This window comes from Pleurodeles waltl, chromosome 7 (assembly GCF_031143425.1).
Source record: "Pleurodeles waltl isolate 20211129_DDA chromosome 7, aPleWal1.hap1.20221129, whole genome shotgun sequence".
In the NCBI taxonomy this organism is placed as follows: domain Eukaryota; kingdom Metazoa; phylum Chordata; class Amphibia; order Caudata; family Salamandridae; genus Pleurodeles; species Pleurodeles waltl.
The window spans coordinates 235746862-235763080 of record NC_090446.1 but is presented as its reverse complement, the minus strand read 5'-3'; positions in this window follow the sequence as shown (position 1 = coordinate 235763080).

The following is a 16219-nucleotide window of genomic DNA, read 5'->3' as shown; positions in this document are numbered from 1 at the left end:
CCAATTTTTCCGCTTGTGACTACTGAGTGCGCACTGTTACTTTCATGGAGGGCATTCGCTTACACATCTGCGACATCTCATGAGACACGTCTGCAAGGGTCTGTTCTGTGGAAGTGACTCAGTCCACCATATCTCCAGTGATTATCCTTCAATGGGCCCAAGTCCATTACCATTGTGTCTATTTTAAGTTCTAGGTCTTCGCGAGATGCAGAAGCCTGTAATATGGTGTCCAAGGTTACTCCATTTTGGGTGCCTTGGCAACTGCTTGGAGGCCCCAAAATGCCATGCAAGACTGCAACCTTAGTGCCAAGGAGTCTCCAGGGGTGGCAGGCTCTTTTTCCTTTGCTATTTCACCAATGTTAGCACAGTGAAGGAGCGCAATGTGAAACTGAGAGACAGCCTACTGGCAGGTCTGTTTACTAGGTCAGGCACAGGGATGTTCCACAACGTGTCCTATCATCCCCTGGGACGCCAATATTAGTGCAGCACAATGCACTCAGAGGATGAAGGTGCAAGTCTGCAGGGGATGCAGCTGCGGTGGGAGAAAGTTCCACAAGGCCTTGATTATAATTGAGCTATGACCTACAGTTCCTATGTTGTTGTGGTAATTGCGTTGCTTACCTGCCTGTTGTAGTGCGTTAGGCCCTAGGGTTGAGGGCTGCTCCCAATAGTCCGTAGTGTGGCAGTGTCTCACTCAGGGCCTCATTCTGAGTTTGGCATACCGCCGCTCTGGTTTTCCACCCACGGGCTCCGAGGGAAACTCACCATAACATTGACACCGGCTCGTTATCGAGCCGGCAGCAATGTTGCAATGCATTGGATGTGACAGCACCCGTCACGCTTTTCACTGCCTGTAATTCAGGCAGTGAAAAGCGCGATGGGGCTGTCCATGGAGGCCCACGCACTTCCCATGCCAAGTGCCTGGGCAGTGCAGGGGCCTCCTCGGTGCCCTCAGCACCCCATCTCCGCCGCCTTTGCATGGTGGTGGAACTGCCATGCAAAATCTAGCAGACACGGGGGTCGTAACCCCAGAACAGCACTGCCAGCAGTGCTGCTCTGACGAATTAGGATGGCCAGCACCGCCAGGCCATCGGCCAGCCTCAAAGTGGCAGTGCCGGCAGACCGACCGTGGCGCTTTCACCACAGTGGTAATGTGGAGGTCGGACCGTCATTGCGAGTGTGACGGTCTAAAGACCGCCATACTCATAATGAGAGCCTCAGTGTCTGTATATCACCCTTAAGGTGTGCCCAGTAACCTGTTTGTTTTTCTCCCCTGAGGCCAGTAGCCTCTGTGGACCGCACGGGCTGGCTGCTATAGTACCACAGCTCCCTCCAGGGGTTAGCAGAGCACTTTAAGAAGTTAGGGGGTCCCCCACAATGGTCAGAGTAGCGCAAACTGATGGGAATTTGTCAGACTCTGACCATGTGCTGCACCAACTCTTTCATGGGCCCCATCTGACTGCACAAAAGATAGGAGGAGCTATGTACACCGTACGTCCAATAATGTTGTCACTCTCTAACTGCTGAACATCCACTGCCCCTCCTGTACTCTCAGGGGTAAGCCTGCTTGCGGCTGCTGCTTCTCAGCTCCGGGGGGGCATTAGTTCACCCCATGGCTCATCACCACTGCACACGGGGTCTCCAGGCCTTTCTGCTCCGCAGCTGGGATTTCAGGCTAATTGTGCCAATGGTTGGCCCCACACGCTTTCAGGGGCCACCAGATACAAGTAGCAGTACAGACAGGTGTCCATGAAAAGGGATCATCCGAGCCGGGAGGGGGGCTCATTTTAGTGTCCCCTACTTTTATCACTGACAGTGCTCACCATGCTCCCTGCATGGGCCCTAGAGACATCAGGATCATAGCATGCAGTGAGCCGCCATCTTACTAGTGTAGTTATCAGGCTGATGGCCAGAGCTTTGATTAGATACTCCAGTCTGGTGGTGGCACCAAGGCTGTCAAATGTACTCCTATGCTGGCAGATTCAGTTGTGGGACCCCTGTGTGGACTACTGGGGGGAGCCAGGTGCGGGTCAGGTTGCAGAATTGATGTGGATGGTGGAGTTCAGCCGGAAGCCCAAACGCTTGCATGCTACTCCATTGGTGCCCAAACCACACCCCCCACAACCAGGTTCATCCTAGTGCATGACATATTCAATTGATAGCAATTGAGTGCCCATTATAAGCATTGCAAGTCCCTCCACATTTTGATTAAAAAGACTAGTGATTCTGTCAGGGATGACAGACCCAGATGCAAAGATGCACTGAATGCTTGCCCCAAGAATGAACTGGCAGCATTATGTTGTTACTAGTTTGCTTAGTTCTGACCCTTGGTCAATTTACCTATACCTACATTACAATGGCTCCTGTTCATTGTTGCTGGTATTAGATGTAGCTAAATTATTGTGGTTGTGAACAATGCCATCAAGAGTACATCTTTAAAGAGGTATTCCCAATTAGGGTTTTGTGCTTTAGATGATATTGATGAACCAGAGGGTGTCAGAGAGGCAACTAGCGTACCTTGGATGGCAGATACTCTTGAAAGTAAGTTTGAAAATATACTGCTGCCCTTCTTCCCAGTGCAATCAGTTGAACAGCAGTGCTAGACATCAAGGGGCATATTTATACTCTGGTTGTGCCGGAATTGCGTTGTTTTTTTTTTACGCAAATCCGACGCAAAACTAACTCCATATTTATACTTTGGCGTTAGACCCGTCTAGCGCCAAAGATCTTGGAGTTTGCATCATTTTTTGGCGTGGACACCTTCCTTGCGTTAATGATATGCAAGGTAGGCGTTCCCGTCTAAAAAATGACTCCGAGGCATGTGCGCCGTATTTATACTCCAGGGCAAAAATGACGCCCGGGAGTGGGCGGGTCAAAAAAAATGACATCCAGCCGCTTTAGCGTCATTTTTTAGCGCCTGGTCAGGGCAGGCGTTAAGGGCCCTGTGGGCTCGGAAGGAGCCCAGAGGTGCCCTCCCATGCCCCCAGGGACACCCCCTGCCACCCTTGCCCACCCCAGGAGGACACCCAAGGATGGAGGGACCCATCCCAGGGAACTTAAGGTAAGTTCAGGTAAGTATTTTTTTTTTTGTGGCATAGGGGGGCCTGATTTGTGCCCCCCTACATGCCACTATGCCCAATGACCATGCCCAGGGGACTTAAGTCCCCTGGGCATGGCCATTGGGCAAGGGGGCATGACTCCTGTCTTTGCTAAGACAGGAGTCATGTCAATGGAGGGTGGGAGTAAAAAAAAAATGGCGCAACTCGGGTTGAGGCAGTTTTTTGCCTCAGACCGACTTGCCCCATTTTTTGACGCCCAAGCTCCATTTTCCCCTACGCCGGCGCTGCCTGGTGTAAGTCATTTTTTTGACGCAGACTAGGCAGCTCCGCCGGCTAACGTCATTCCATAAATAAGGCGCCCGCATGGCGCTTTGGAATGGCGTTAGCCGGCGTTTAAATTTTTTGACGCACAACTGCGTTGGCGCAGTTGTGCGCCAAAATGTATAAATACGGCCCCTGGTGTCTGAGACACATCTGTCAGTTGCCTCTGGGAGATAAATTAAGTATGTATTTCTCAAATTCCCTGGAATTGACATTTCAGCTTTTCTGTTGTATGTGCCAAAAATCATGTGATGGTCAGCTCTTTGTACTTACTATCATTTTCCACTATAAATATAATAACTGTTTAGCATAGTTTCTAAAATGCATCACATATGTACTCCTCAGAGGCAATTTCTTATCTATTGTGAGACATAAACTCGAAGGTGAGGTAATTATTCTGTTGTAAACGTAATGTTGTTTAAAATACTATTTAATCAACTATCTTTTGATATATGTATGTTTCTTTTATTTTTTTGTAATTTTTGTTAAACACTATATATATATATATATATGTGTGTGTGTGTGCAGGACAGTAGAGATTTTGTGAATAGGATTGTGTGAGAAGATGATTAACTGTTGATGACATTAGATGTAACAAGTCTATATATGAGTATAAGGCATGAGGATGGAATTAGAGCTGTGGAACATTTCTTTAGAGCACGGTCATTGTCACTATTTTTCCATACAAAAATGATAGTCCAAATCATTGAATATTGTCTGACAAACAACTTTTTATGTTTGATGATGTCCATCAAAAGCATGGTACATCTATGGGAACATGCTTTGCTCCAAGTTTTGCATGCCTGTTTATGGGATGCTGGGAGGAACAGATATCAGAGAAGGTCCAGGAATTTGAAGCTAATGTGATGATGTGGTTGCGATATATTGATGATATATTTGTGATCTGGAAAGGTACAATACAGGAGGCTAGGAAGTTTGTGTGGAAATTGAATGATAATTTATACAATATTCGGTTAACAGATCCTATAGATCCATGTCAGGCTGAATTTTTGGATATTTGTGTAAAAGTACAAAGCAGTGAATTGATCACAAGCTTATATAGAAAATCAGCATCCGGAAGTACATTATTGCATGCAGCTAGTGGTCATCCAAGAAAATTGATTCAAAGTATCCCCTATGGGGAGTTCTTACGGGCTAGGAGGAATTGTAGCACAGACATAGCCTTCGAGGTAGAAAGTGAAGTTGTGGAGAAAAGAGGCTATGGAGCAGCAGTTATAAGAACGGCTAGACAGAAAGCAGGAATGATAAAGAGGGAGGATCTCTTAAATCCTGAAAATGTAAAGAGAGGTGAAAAGAAATGCAGAGTTATTACCACTTTCTCCAATAAAGCTCAGGAGGTTGGAAGGATTTTACAGGCATATTGGCCGATCTTACAGAGTGAACCAACTTTGAATAAGACCCTTGGTTTCTTTAGCATCATTTTTCCACAGGGCAAAACCTTGAGGGATGAACTGAGTATAAGTGACATTAATTAAGAGAAGAGGAGCAAACTCAAACAAGGCTTTTTCCCTTGTGGAAATTGCAAAGCGTGTAGACATCGTAGGATGTCATCATTGACAGCATACCTCCTCTAAAGAGGGGAGGAAATAGGGAGTTATTATTGAGGAGACGAGAGTCCCAGTATATAATATTTTTAAATACAAAAACACCGAATGGATTCAATAGGGATGAGGAATTAGAGGTACATCTTGGAGAATAAGAGATAGTTCTTCTTCGGAAATGAAAGAGAAGAAAAAAGAAAAAAAAAGGAAATAGGAAGTGAAAGGATAAATTGGTGACTCCTGTAGATTCTGGTTGTGAAAGGCCACATAAGAGGTTCTCCGATACATTTTATTTTCAGTGTAAATAATTTTGTGTAAAATGGCAAGAGCAGTCGGGAGTAAGGAGTTAGTAGACAACATGTGACAGTGCCTCATTTGTGTCTCGATAAGCCCATGTGAGGCTTTATGGAAAATTCTTTTAAAAATGTTGCTTTTTGAAAAATTTTGGGGATTGGATCATTGTTTGTTGGGATGAGCCCTTTTTTTGGCATGCCTTCTATAATTTGTAATGATTTTGAATTATGTCCCTATACCGGTGATGGTTTATATAATTCTTAAAATTAACAATTCCCTGTATGGTTGCAGGATTAATCCTTTTTAGTAGATTGAGTAGGAGAAGATGAAAATTAAAATTGAATAATGATATAATACAGCAGGGGGATAAATTGTTAGGAATACTGTATATGCCCACTCCAGGGTCGTAATGAGGGCCTTAGAGTAAAGCAGTTAACAGTACCAAACAACAAAATAAGAGGCCCTCACATCATGAAAGAAACACACGACCAATTTATAAAAATAGATTATATTTTCTTGAATTTTTCGAGTCCAATATGAGCAAAATCCACTGGAGAGTTGCAAAGATATAGATTTCTAAAGGTTTTATCACTTTTTAATTCAACCACAAACAAGCATTGGTCAATTTAGAGTTTGCAAACTTTTGAAAAGATAGTTTGGCTGGCTTGAGTGACCACATTGGACAGGATGGAGGGCTGTGGGGCCAACGGGGTAGATTAGACAGTTGCCTGGCCACCGGAGCCTTTTCCAGTCCAATTCCAAACTCTACAGCATAACTGCCATAAAACTTAAATGAGTGGCCCTGATAGTGTGGATGCAGGATGAAAAGATGCTTAAAGATCCTCTGGATGCTGTGCAGTTGATGGGGGTGCCTTTGTCGTGATTCCTTGGTCCACAGGTCATCTGGGGAAACTTTGACCACAGAATTTGGGGTCCCCCAAGCTCCTCTTTGAGACTTTAGAAGACTAGCTGCTGCTGGGCTACCGGTCTCTGAATACAGGAGTCACAGTGAAATACTTTAGTGGAGGATAGTGTCCCTTTTGGGTGACCAACCTGTACTCTGATCACACTCCCATTTCCAGCTGATTCAGGTGCAACTTTTAGTCATCGAGGATTGATCTCTTGGGGTGCCCAGTAGCGGTAAGTGGGGATTCTTCCAAAGTGCCAGTTTGGGTTACTTCTTATCTATTGTCCCTCAAGCCGGTTTTAAGGGGCCAGCCAACTGATCTTGGAGTCACTGCTTTGGGCTGGGGCATAAGCTTTCCCCAAACCTGAATCTACAGTCACAGCCCTAACTTTGCTAGCACAAGGTGTAGCATGGGCAGTCTACCAGACAGTGCACTGTATTTTTGTGAGGTCCAGGGGCAAGCAGGGTAGACCTTCTTCATTCCTTGTTCCAGTTCCAATATGATCAGAGATGAAGGACTCCAGCGGTGTCATATTCGTCCCAGGAAAATGCCCTGAGAGGACAACTCAGTCACTAGCCCATGGGCTACCGGGTCCCCTCCCTCTTAGTGATTACTTTCTGGCAATGTATGGCATCTGGCAATCCCAGATTGCACTATTCTGACCACTCTCAAGATGCCTGAACTTTTTCTCGACTGTGAGGAGCTTGGTAGCCCATCCTAGAAGTGTGGTTACCTGAGGGCTACACACCCACAGAAAAAATGGTTTTGACATTGGTCTTCACTCTCTGTCTCCAGCCTGTCTAAATGAACAATTAGCAGCCCCGTAGGAGTATTATGCCCATTTGGCCATCAAAGAGAGCATCCCCTTTGAAGCTCACCTTTTAGGCTAACATCCTGAGTGGCTTCCTGTAAGAGGGAGGTGACACCTCTCCCTGTAGCGGGCTGTTACTATTTCTAACATAGGGAGTCATTCACTCAACTCCACAGCTGGGCAGAAAGCTGTCTATTGTACAGTGTTAGGATAAGGCTATTGGATCAGCTCTGAAAGTTGATTTACTTTAACAGTGACATTAAATTTGACCTGAATGGGTTTAATGCCATGATTAATTTGATATGTTACAGTACCCAGTTAGGTAGTCCTGTCGTAGGGATTCTTGTTGTAGCAATGAGACTGCTGGATGTGAACGGTGCACCACTGAGCATGGGATACTGAGTCTGATCCCGTACTGTGGGACAGCTGTCGGCCTAATCCTTCTTGCCAGGTAGCAGCACCTCACCAATACCCGAGAGTAAAAGTGATTTTTGGCAGCCCTTTGAATGACATTTGGATTTCTCTGTGAAATCGTGGTGGAACAGTCTTACCCCTTTCTCTCAGTCACATATGTCTCACACATACAAAGGCAAATTAGAAGAAGGACTAGGTTCGATATGTTTTATTGAATCAACTGCATGTAGTGTGATTATAAGGATGATAAAATATAATAAAAGCAAGGCAGTGACACGGAAAGTGAAAAATATGAAAAGTCCCATCATACTGCCTCAACAATGGTTCTAGATCCCTACCTGCGCTACTAAAGTTCTATACAAGAGCATGGCAGTATAAGCCCTAATCTGCCCATTTGGTCCCCCGGGAGAACCCTATCCACCATACCTATGACTGTAAGTAAAGAAGAGGTCTGTTGATCTACTGCGAATCCTCCCACGTGGAGGGAGAGACTGTGTTAAGTCTCAGCAGAAACTACAAAGGCGAAGTGCAGTGTGTGATGGCAACTGTTTGGAATTCCCCTCTATTGTGTAGGGGCAGTGAGGTGTTTTGTAATAAAACATTTAGGCCCTCATTATGTCTTTGGCGGTAAAAACCACCTACCGCCGTGGCGACGGCCGCCTAAAGACCATTGTCGCGGCTACTATCCGTCCACCATAATATTACCCCAGCTGAATTTCCACCACAAGAAGGGTAGAAATCCAGCTGTGGCCATACTGAAGGATGGTGGTAAGGTGGTGCTGCCTCCACCAGCAGCACCACGCAAGTAGACTCCCGCCAGCCATAGTATGAAAAATAATACGGCCTGGCAGTCTTCTACTGGCGGGCGCTGCTGGCAGTAGCAGCGCCCCGTCCCGTCCCCTGCCTAAGACCCCCTGGATGCAGGTAAGTTGGATTTCCAACAGGGGTGGGGGTGGGAGCTACTGTGTGTGTTTGGGGGGGTATGTGCATGCATGTGTGTGTGTGTGTGTGTGAATGCTTGTGTGTGTGGAGTATTGTTTGCATGCCTGTATGCATGTGTGGGAATGCTTGTATGCATGGAAATGTGAATGTGTGTCTGCGTGTCAGTGTGAATGTGTGTATGGATGTGTGCGTGAATGAATGGATGCATGCGTGTATGTATGCGTGTATGTCTGTGTGAATGAGTGTCGGTCTGCATCTGTGTGTATGTATGGGTGGAGGTTGGAAGGGAGGGGGAGCATGGATGAAGGGGGTGTCTGGGGAGTGTTGGGGGGAAGAGGCATCCTATCAGTGTGCTAGCGCACCTGGTCCTTGGTAAGTAAACTGACAAGGGGATGCCTATAGGCTGATGAACCTTTTGGATCGCATGGAGTATCTTAGCCATGTAGTGACCAATGTTATTAATATTCAATATAACTCATCAATAACCACTAATATAATCATTAACTATTAAGCAATTATATCGACATTTCATTAATAATCACAACTCAATATATGTTTAACAATTTTTATTTTCCTATTAGTTACAATTCTACTGCATATGATTAACTCAAACTTTATTCAATCAGCTCAGAATTAGTTTATTAGCAACCTTCAATAACACAATCTAATCAGAACTCAAGAAAACATGTTCTCTAATGCTTCAGCATAAGCCAACAAAGATGAATATATCGTCATTAATAGCAAAGTTCAGTAATCAGTTTGTCAATCATTTGTCACTGTCAATGTCACCCAAAGAATCCTACCAGATTAGCATCAGCATGTGGGACTTCATGCAAAAACAATTTAAGAGGCATGAATTTGTTAAAACATCTAGCTAAGAGAAAAACAAACTACCAGCTCAGTTGGTACCTAGAAGAAAATGTACAAAGTTAATCATTCACATTGTCATAGCTACCAATCCATGGAATAGATCAGCAACAAAGTCAGTCTTCATCTTCGGGTCATCAATCGATCAGCAACGCATCAGGCTCTAAAGACCATGAGCCCAATGACAGAATCTCGAACCGCGTCAGCATTACACCCTTCGCATCTGCTGCATCTCCCTAAATTCTGAAGTTTTAGCCCCTTGTCATGACTTTTTATTAGGGTTTTTCAGTCCATCCCCCTAATTCCTAAGTGGTTCACTAATCAGCAGTTATGACCCTAGCCAATAACGTGTATTTTACAAATCCATAAGTTCTAAGATTTTGCCATTCCCAGTTCATGGATGGGTTCACTGTACGATGTCCTCATCATCCGGCTCTTCAGGTATCGAAAATGTTGCATCTTCCTCTTCAGTCAGAGTCTCTATTGTTCAAGTCCTGGGAAAGTACATCCAGCCTACTTTACACATAATTGAATCCATTTAGTTCCATCATCTCCTGTTCGTCGGTACTTTGCAGAAAATTTCTAGCTAAGCATACAGTTCACGCAAATGCACCAGCAATTTCTACAACGTGCATTTATTGATTCTGCTTCTGCATGAGACCTGAAAAGACTAGGCCACAACTTTGGCTATGTTAGCTTCTACGATATAATGTAAAACATAGGTTATACATCTCATTATTGCACATTACTACATTTTTATTACACATTTTCATTATTTCACAATTTTTTTATCATATTAGTATAAATTTGTATAAGTGGCTACCACTCCCCGTGGGCACATTTTCAAACGTGCACATTAGTTTCTCTACGATTAATTTCTCTATGAACCATAACATATAAGCATTTATTAATAATTTCGAATTAGCATATCTGCTTCAACAAGTGACAGGGAAGGAATTCCCTGTCACTGATTGTGGCTACTGCCATGGTTTTCGTGGCGTTACAATGCCACAAAAACCATGGCGGTAGGCAGGGTCATGATACCGCTGTTGGTACAATAGCAGCCGCCGGGCTGGAGATTCTTTTCTCCAGCCTGGCGGCTGCTGCGGTCATGGCGGTCGGAGTGGTACATTGGCGGGTTGGCTTCAGCCAACCTACCAATGTCATAATGTGGCGGTGAGTACCGCCAGCCCGTTGGCGGTACTACCGCCACATTGTCTCCCAACGCCAGGGTCATAATGACCCCCTTAGTGTTCAGAGAAAACTGCCCATATTTGACAACACGTATATTTCTGTGTATACAAGTTGGGGACACCATAAATGCTTTGTGCCAGCAATAACTCGTAACTTATTACGTTCAGGCTTTAATGAAGCACAGAATTAAAATGTTTTGCAGAGAACAAAATAACAGAATTCTGTGTGAAAGGACAAGCTGATAAAATAATAAAAACATCTGTACTAAAATAAGGTTTTTGCTAAAATTATGGGAAAATAACAAATGCATGCCTCAGAGTGAAATGGCACAAGGTGCAGGCCTAAGTTAAAATAATGTGCCTGTGTAATAGATAAAGAAACCTCACTACACCCTCCCCATTGGTGATTCAAAGTGTAGAAGTCCCTAATAAAGCCTAAAGCAACTGCCATTTCCACGTCTAAAACTTTAAAATCAAGTTTAAAATGTATACAATGAAATGTCCGTGTTGACAAGCAAACAGACACAAATGGAGGCTAAATTAAAACTGGTCATTTTAGAATTTGAAAAACATTGCAATCAAAATAGGGCTAAACGTCAGCAGTTCAGCAATAATCATGGTCTTTTAGAAAATCGCCAATGTCATCAATTTAAATATAATCCAGGAAAGACCCCACTTTGGTAGATATTAATATAACCAATTAATTTGCAAAGAAGGCAAGAGAGCACTCATGGTACATTGCTTCAGCTCCAGTGGAGGCGGTAGCATCCCATGCAGTGCCAGGTGTTGTAGCACCAGGAGTCACTTGGTCCAAGGGCAACTCATAGGAAGCTTCTTACCACAAACCCAATCTCACTGTACATGTCTGGTAATGAGCCCTCAGCAAGAACATCAACAAATCAGTGTTCAAAGAAGATATGCACTGTGTAGTAAAGCACACTTCCAATGCATGCTCTAAAGGACACCAAAAGCAGTGAAGGACAGGCTGCACACAATTCAAAACCGGTCTGAATGACAGAGACCGGTTACACTCTGGCTCTTCCAGGAGTTGTGCTCCAAAGTACTGCATCAGGCGTTCACGACACAGTTGGGCTTGTGGAAGAGCCATAAGTACTCCGTGTTGAGAAGGGGCAGCCATTGTGAAAAAAGAATAGCAACAGCAAAAGACCACCAATTAGTGGCAAACTAATAGGGAAACCCCCAAACTCTCGAAAAAATAGAGTGTATGACTGAAAGTATAATGCCAAATATAGAGGAAATAGGCCCTCATTACAACCCTGGCGGTAGGAGATAAAGCGGCGGTAATATCGCCAACAGGCCGGCGGTATTTTTATTTTATTTTGACCATGGAGGAAACCGCCAACACAGACAGCAACTTTAACACACCGACGACCACGGCGGTAGCAACAAGCACCACAGTGGTAACCGCCAACAGCCAGGCAGAAGACAAGGTTCCGCCCACTGTGTTATGAGACAACAATCCGCCACCTTTTCCGGGGCGGTACCAACGCCATCAAAAGCATGGCAGTAACAGTACACAGAAGGCAAAGGACTCACCTCTGGAGACTCAAGGAAGAACCACGACGCCATGGAGCTCGAACTGTAGGTGTTCCCCATGCTGGTCTACCTCCTCCCACACCAGGAATACCAACTCCGGCGACAACGACCATATGGGTACTGCCACCTAGTACACAGGGGAGGGGGGAGGAAAAAGAAAGTGACACACACACGCAACACGCAACACCCTCCCCCAACACCATACACACAAGCAGATGCAATAACATCACATATTCACCGCCCAGCCCTCAGGAATAATGCAAGTACAAAATGATTTGAAGAAAGTAGGGTCCAGATGTAGGAAAGGAATTGCAACTCGCAAACGGCAAAAACTGCCGTTTGCGAGTTGCAAATCACATTTTCCTATGCAGAAATGCATTCTGCGAGTCGGACCGACTCGCAAAATGCATTTCAGAATCGCAAATAGGAAGGGGTGTTCCCTTCCTATTTGCGATTCCTAGTGGTATGCAATACCATTTGCGACCGCATATGCGGTCGCAAATGGTGTTGCAGTTACCATCCACTTCAAGTGGATGGTAACCCACTCGCAAATTGGAAGGGGTCCCCATGGGACCCCTTCCAGTTTGTGACTGGACCCCAAAAAAAATTTTCAGGGCAGGGAGTGGTCCAAGGGACCACTCCCTGCCCTGAAAAAATACCGAAACTAAAGGTTTCGTTTTTTTTTTTAAGTGCAGCTCGTTTTCCTTTAAGGAAAACGGGCTACACTTTAAAAAAAAAAAAATGCTTTATTTAAAGCAGTCACGAACACGGAGGTCTGCTGACTACAGCAGGCCTCCATGTTTGCGAGTGCCCATAGTCGGTATGGGGCCGCAATTTGCGACCCACCTCATGAATATTCATGAGGTGGGTCATTGCGACGCCATACCGACTTGCAGACGGTGTCTGAGACACCGTTCTGCATAACATTTTGCAACTTGCAAACAGCGAGTCGCAATGACTCGCTATTTGCAAGTCGCAAAATGTTATTTTGCTACATCTGGCCCTAAATGTATTAATATAAAATACTAGAAATACGTCTTTAAAAATCAAAACAGTATTTACAGATATACAAATGAAGGGACACTGCCCAGTCCATAAGGTCCGTGGGCCACAGAGCCATATCACATAGGCCAAGGCCCCACTTGACTCTTGCCTCAATACAGAGAGAACACTGCTGGGGCATCAGGTTGAAAACACACAGGCACCTCAGGGGGAAGGGGGAGCGGGGACACCTCGGCCGGAAGATGGTACAACGCCACTGCTCTTGGAGGGGGAAACATGCCCTCTGCGATGTCCTGGGTAGTGCAAGGCCGCAGTCTCTCAAGTAGGTGGTTTGCCCACTGCTTAGTCCTAGGGAGTGCAAAGCCACGGTCTCTTTAGTGGATGGTTTGCCCACTGCTTAGTCCTGGGGAGTGCAAAGCCACAGTCTCTCAAGTGGGTGGTTTGCACACTGGTTGGTCCTGGGGAGTGCAAAGCCACAGTCTCTCAAGTGTGTGGTTTGCCCACTGCTTGGTCCTGGGGAGTGCAAGGCCACAGTCTCTCTAGTGGATGGCTTCTCCACTGATTCTGGAGGGGGCCTTGTGTCCAGTGTGCTTCATCCTGGCAAGGAGGGGCTGAGTGGATGCCTTCTTCCACAGTTTCTGGAGGGGGCTTTGTGCCCAGCATGCTTCATCCTGGCAAGGAGGGGGTGAGTGGATGCCTTCTTCCACTGGTCCTGGAGGGGGTTTGTGCCCAGTGTGCTTCATCCTGGCAAAGAGGGGGTGAGGGGATGCCTTCCTCCACTGGTTCTGGAGGGGGCTTTGTGTCCAGTGTGCTTCATCCTGGCCAGGAGGGGGTGAGTGAATGCCTTCTTTCACTGGTCCTGGAGGGGGCCTTGTGCCCTGTGATGCAGCACATGGGGAGTACAAGGTCACAGTCTCTCACCTGGGTGTCAGATCCACGAGATTTGCTGTGGGAAGGATGCATGACACTCCACGGAGGCAGGACTACTTTCCATCCGCCGGCGGTGACAGCTGCTCAGTGGTGGCAGTGCTGGTGCTGGTGTCGGTGCTGCCAGTGGTCGGGGAGGCTCCAGCCCTTCCCCTGCAGCCTCAGATGGCTGCCCACTGAGGCTGCCGCTGCTGCCAGTGGTTCTGGTGGCGGTGCTGGTGGCAGTGCTGCTGGCGGTGCTGCCAGTGGTGGGGGGAGGCTCCAGACCTTCCCCTGCAGCCTTGGATGCCTGCACACTGGGGCTGCTGCCAGTGGTGCCAGTGGCGGTGCTGCTGGTGGTGCTGCCAGTGGTGGGGGGAGGCTCCAGCCCTTCCCCTGCAGCCTCGGACGCCTGCCCACTGGGGCTGCTGCCAGTGGTGCTGGTGGCAGTGCTGCTGGCAGTGCTGGTGGCGGTGCTGCCAGTGGTGGGGGGAGGCTCCAGGCCTTCCCCTGCAGCCTTGGACAGCTGAAGCACCATGGTTGGTGGTGGGGGGTCAGATCCTGTCACAGCATCAGGCCTCCTTTCCCTCCTGCCTGCAAGGGCAGGCCCTTTGCCCTTGCCCTTGGCAGCTGGTGGTGCCTCCTTGCCCTTGGCAGCTGGTGGTGCATCCTTGGCCTTGGCAGCTGGTGGTCCCTTCTTGCCCTTTGCAGCTGGTGGTTCTTCCTTGGCCTTGCCCCTGGCAGCTGGTGCAGGCAAACTGCCAGTGCTGATGGGTGTCTCTTTGGAGCTGCTCACACCTGCATGTAGCTGCAGAACCTACAGTGGCCGTGAACTTGGTGGCTGAGGTGCTCGCCTGGGTTCTGCCCACCCTGGCTCAAAGTGAAGGACGGGGGGAGGGAAGAGGTCAAGAGTGGAGAGAAAAAGCTTCTTAGGGACACCGGGGCAGGAAGAGGGTGAAGGTTTGGGAGAGGGTGAAGGGGGAGTGGTTGTAGGAGGTGTCTGTCTGCTGTGTTTGGGTACAGGTGCATGGGCTGGATGCTGTTGTGAGGTGGATGGCTGTTGGGTGTCTGAGTGCTTGCGCTTGTGTACTTTGGGAGGAGGGGGCACAGAAACAGTGGGAGAGGACACAGGGGACATGTGCATGGATGTGGAGGTGGTGAATGCCAGTGAGGGGTTTGTAGTGATAGGCGTGCTGGTGATGGAGGTAGTGGATGAGGATGTAGTGCATGCATGTGTGAGTGGAGACACTACTGGGAGGGAGGTGGACGAGGAGGAGGAGGGGGACACAGTGGATGCAGTGGATGTTGGTGTCTGGACGGTGTTTTTGTGAGTGCCTGTCGGATGATGTGTGGTGCTTGTGGTTGCCTGAGCCACTCCTGTGTGTTGTCTTGGGTGCATACTGGTCTGATTGTGTGCTTGGGATAGGTTGGGGATGAAGGGAATGGGACTGGGTAGAGGAAGTTGGAGGGGAGAGACTAGAGACAGGGACAATGACTGGCATCAGGGAGGAGGCCAGAGCGTGGAATGATCTATGTTGGGACGCCACACCAGAGTGAATGCCCTCCAGGAATGCATTTGTATGTTGCAAGTGCCCTGCCAGCCCCTGGATGGCATTCACTATAGTTGACTGCCCAGCAGAGATGGATCGCAGGAGGTCAATAGCCTCCTCACTCAGGACAGCAGGGCTAACTGGGGCAGGGCCTGAGGTGCCTGGGGCGAAGGAGATTCCCACCCTCCTGGGTGAACGGGCACGGGAAACTCGCTGAGGGGCTGCTGGGAGGGCAGTGCTGGTACGGGGGGATGGCAGCTGTACCTGTATTTGGGATGGCAAAGAGCTATCTGCCACCTGCAGGGAGCTTCCATCGGAGGAGGTATCACTGTCAGAACTGTCCCCTCCTGTCTCCGCTGTGGTTCTCCCCTCGCCCTCCATCCCACTGGTGCCCTCACGGTCAGTGGATTCGGCCTCTAGGGCCATGTAGGATGCAGCTGCCTCCATCGCCGGTGCCTCTGCTCCTCCGCCAGATGATGCTAATGCACAGAAGGACAGGGTGACAAAACAAAAAGGGGGAGAGTGATAGAGGATACACTTGGTCAATGCCAGCAACAACACCACCGTTGGCGTACACAACACACTAGGGACAGCCCTACGCACTATGTGTTGCACTACCACTCACAATGCTAGTGACCAGGCCATGGATCGTAATACCTAACGCCAATAGCAGCATACCTGAGACCCACAGATACCTGCCCAGTAGTAGATGCCCAATTGCATGTTTGGGAATGGAGTGCATGAGCCCCTGCCCAACATGGAACCTACCCAGCAATGTCTGGCCTGGCATAGGGGCACCCACAGGCCCACATCCCTGACCCAGAGACCACCCC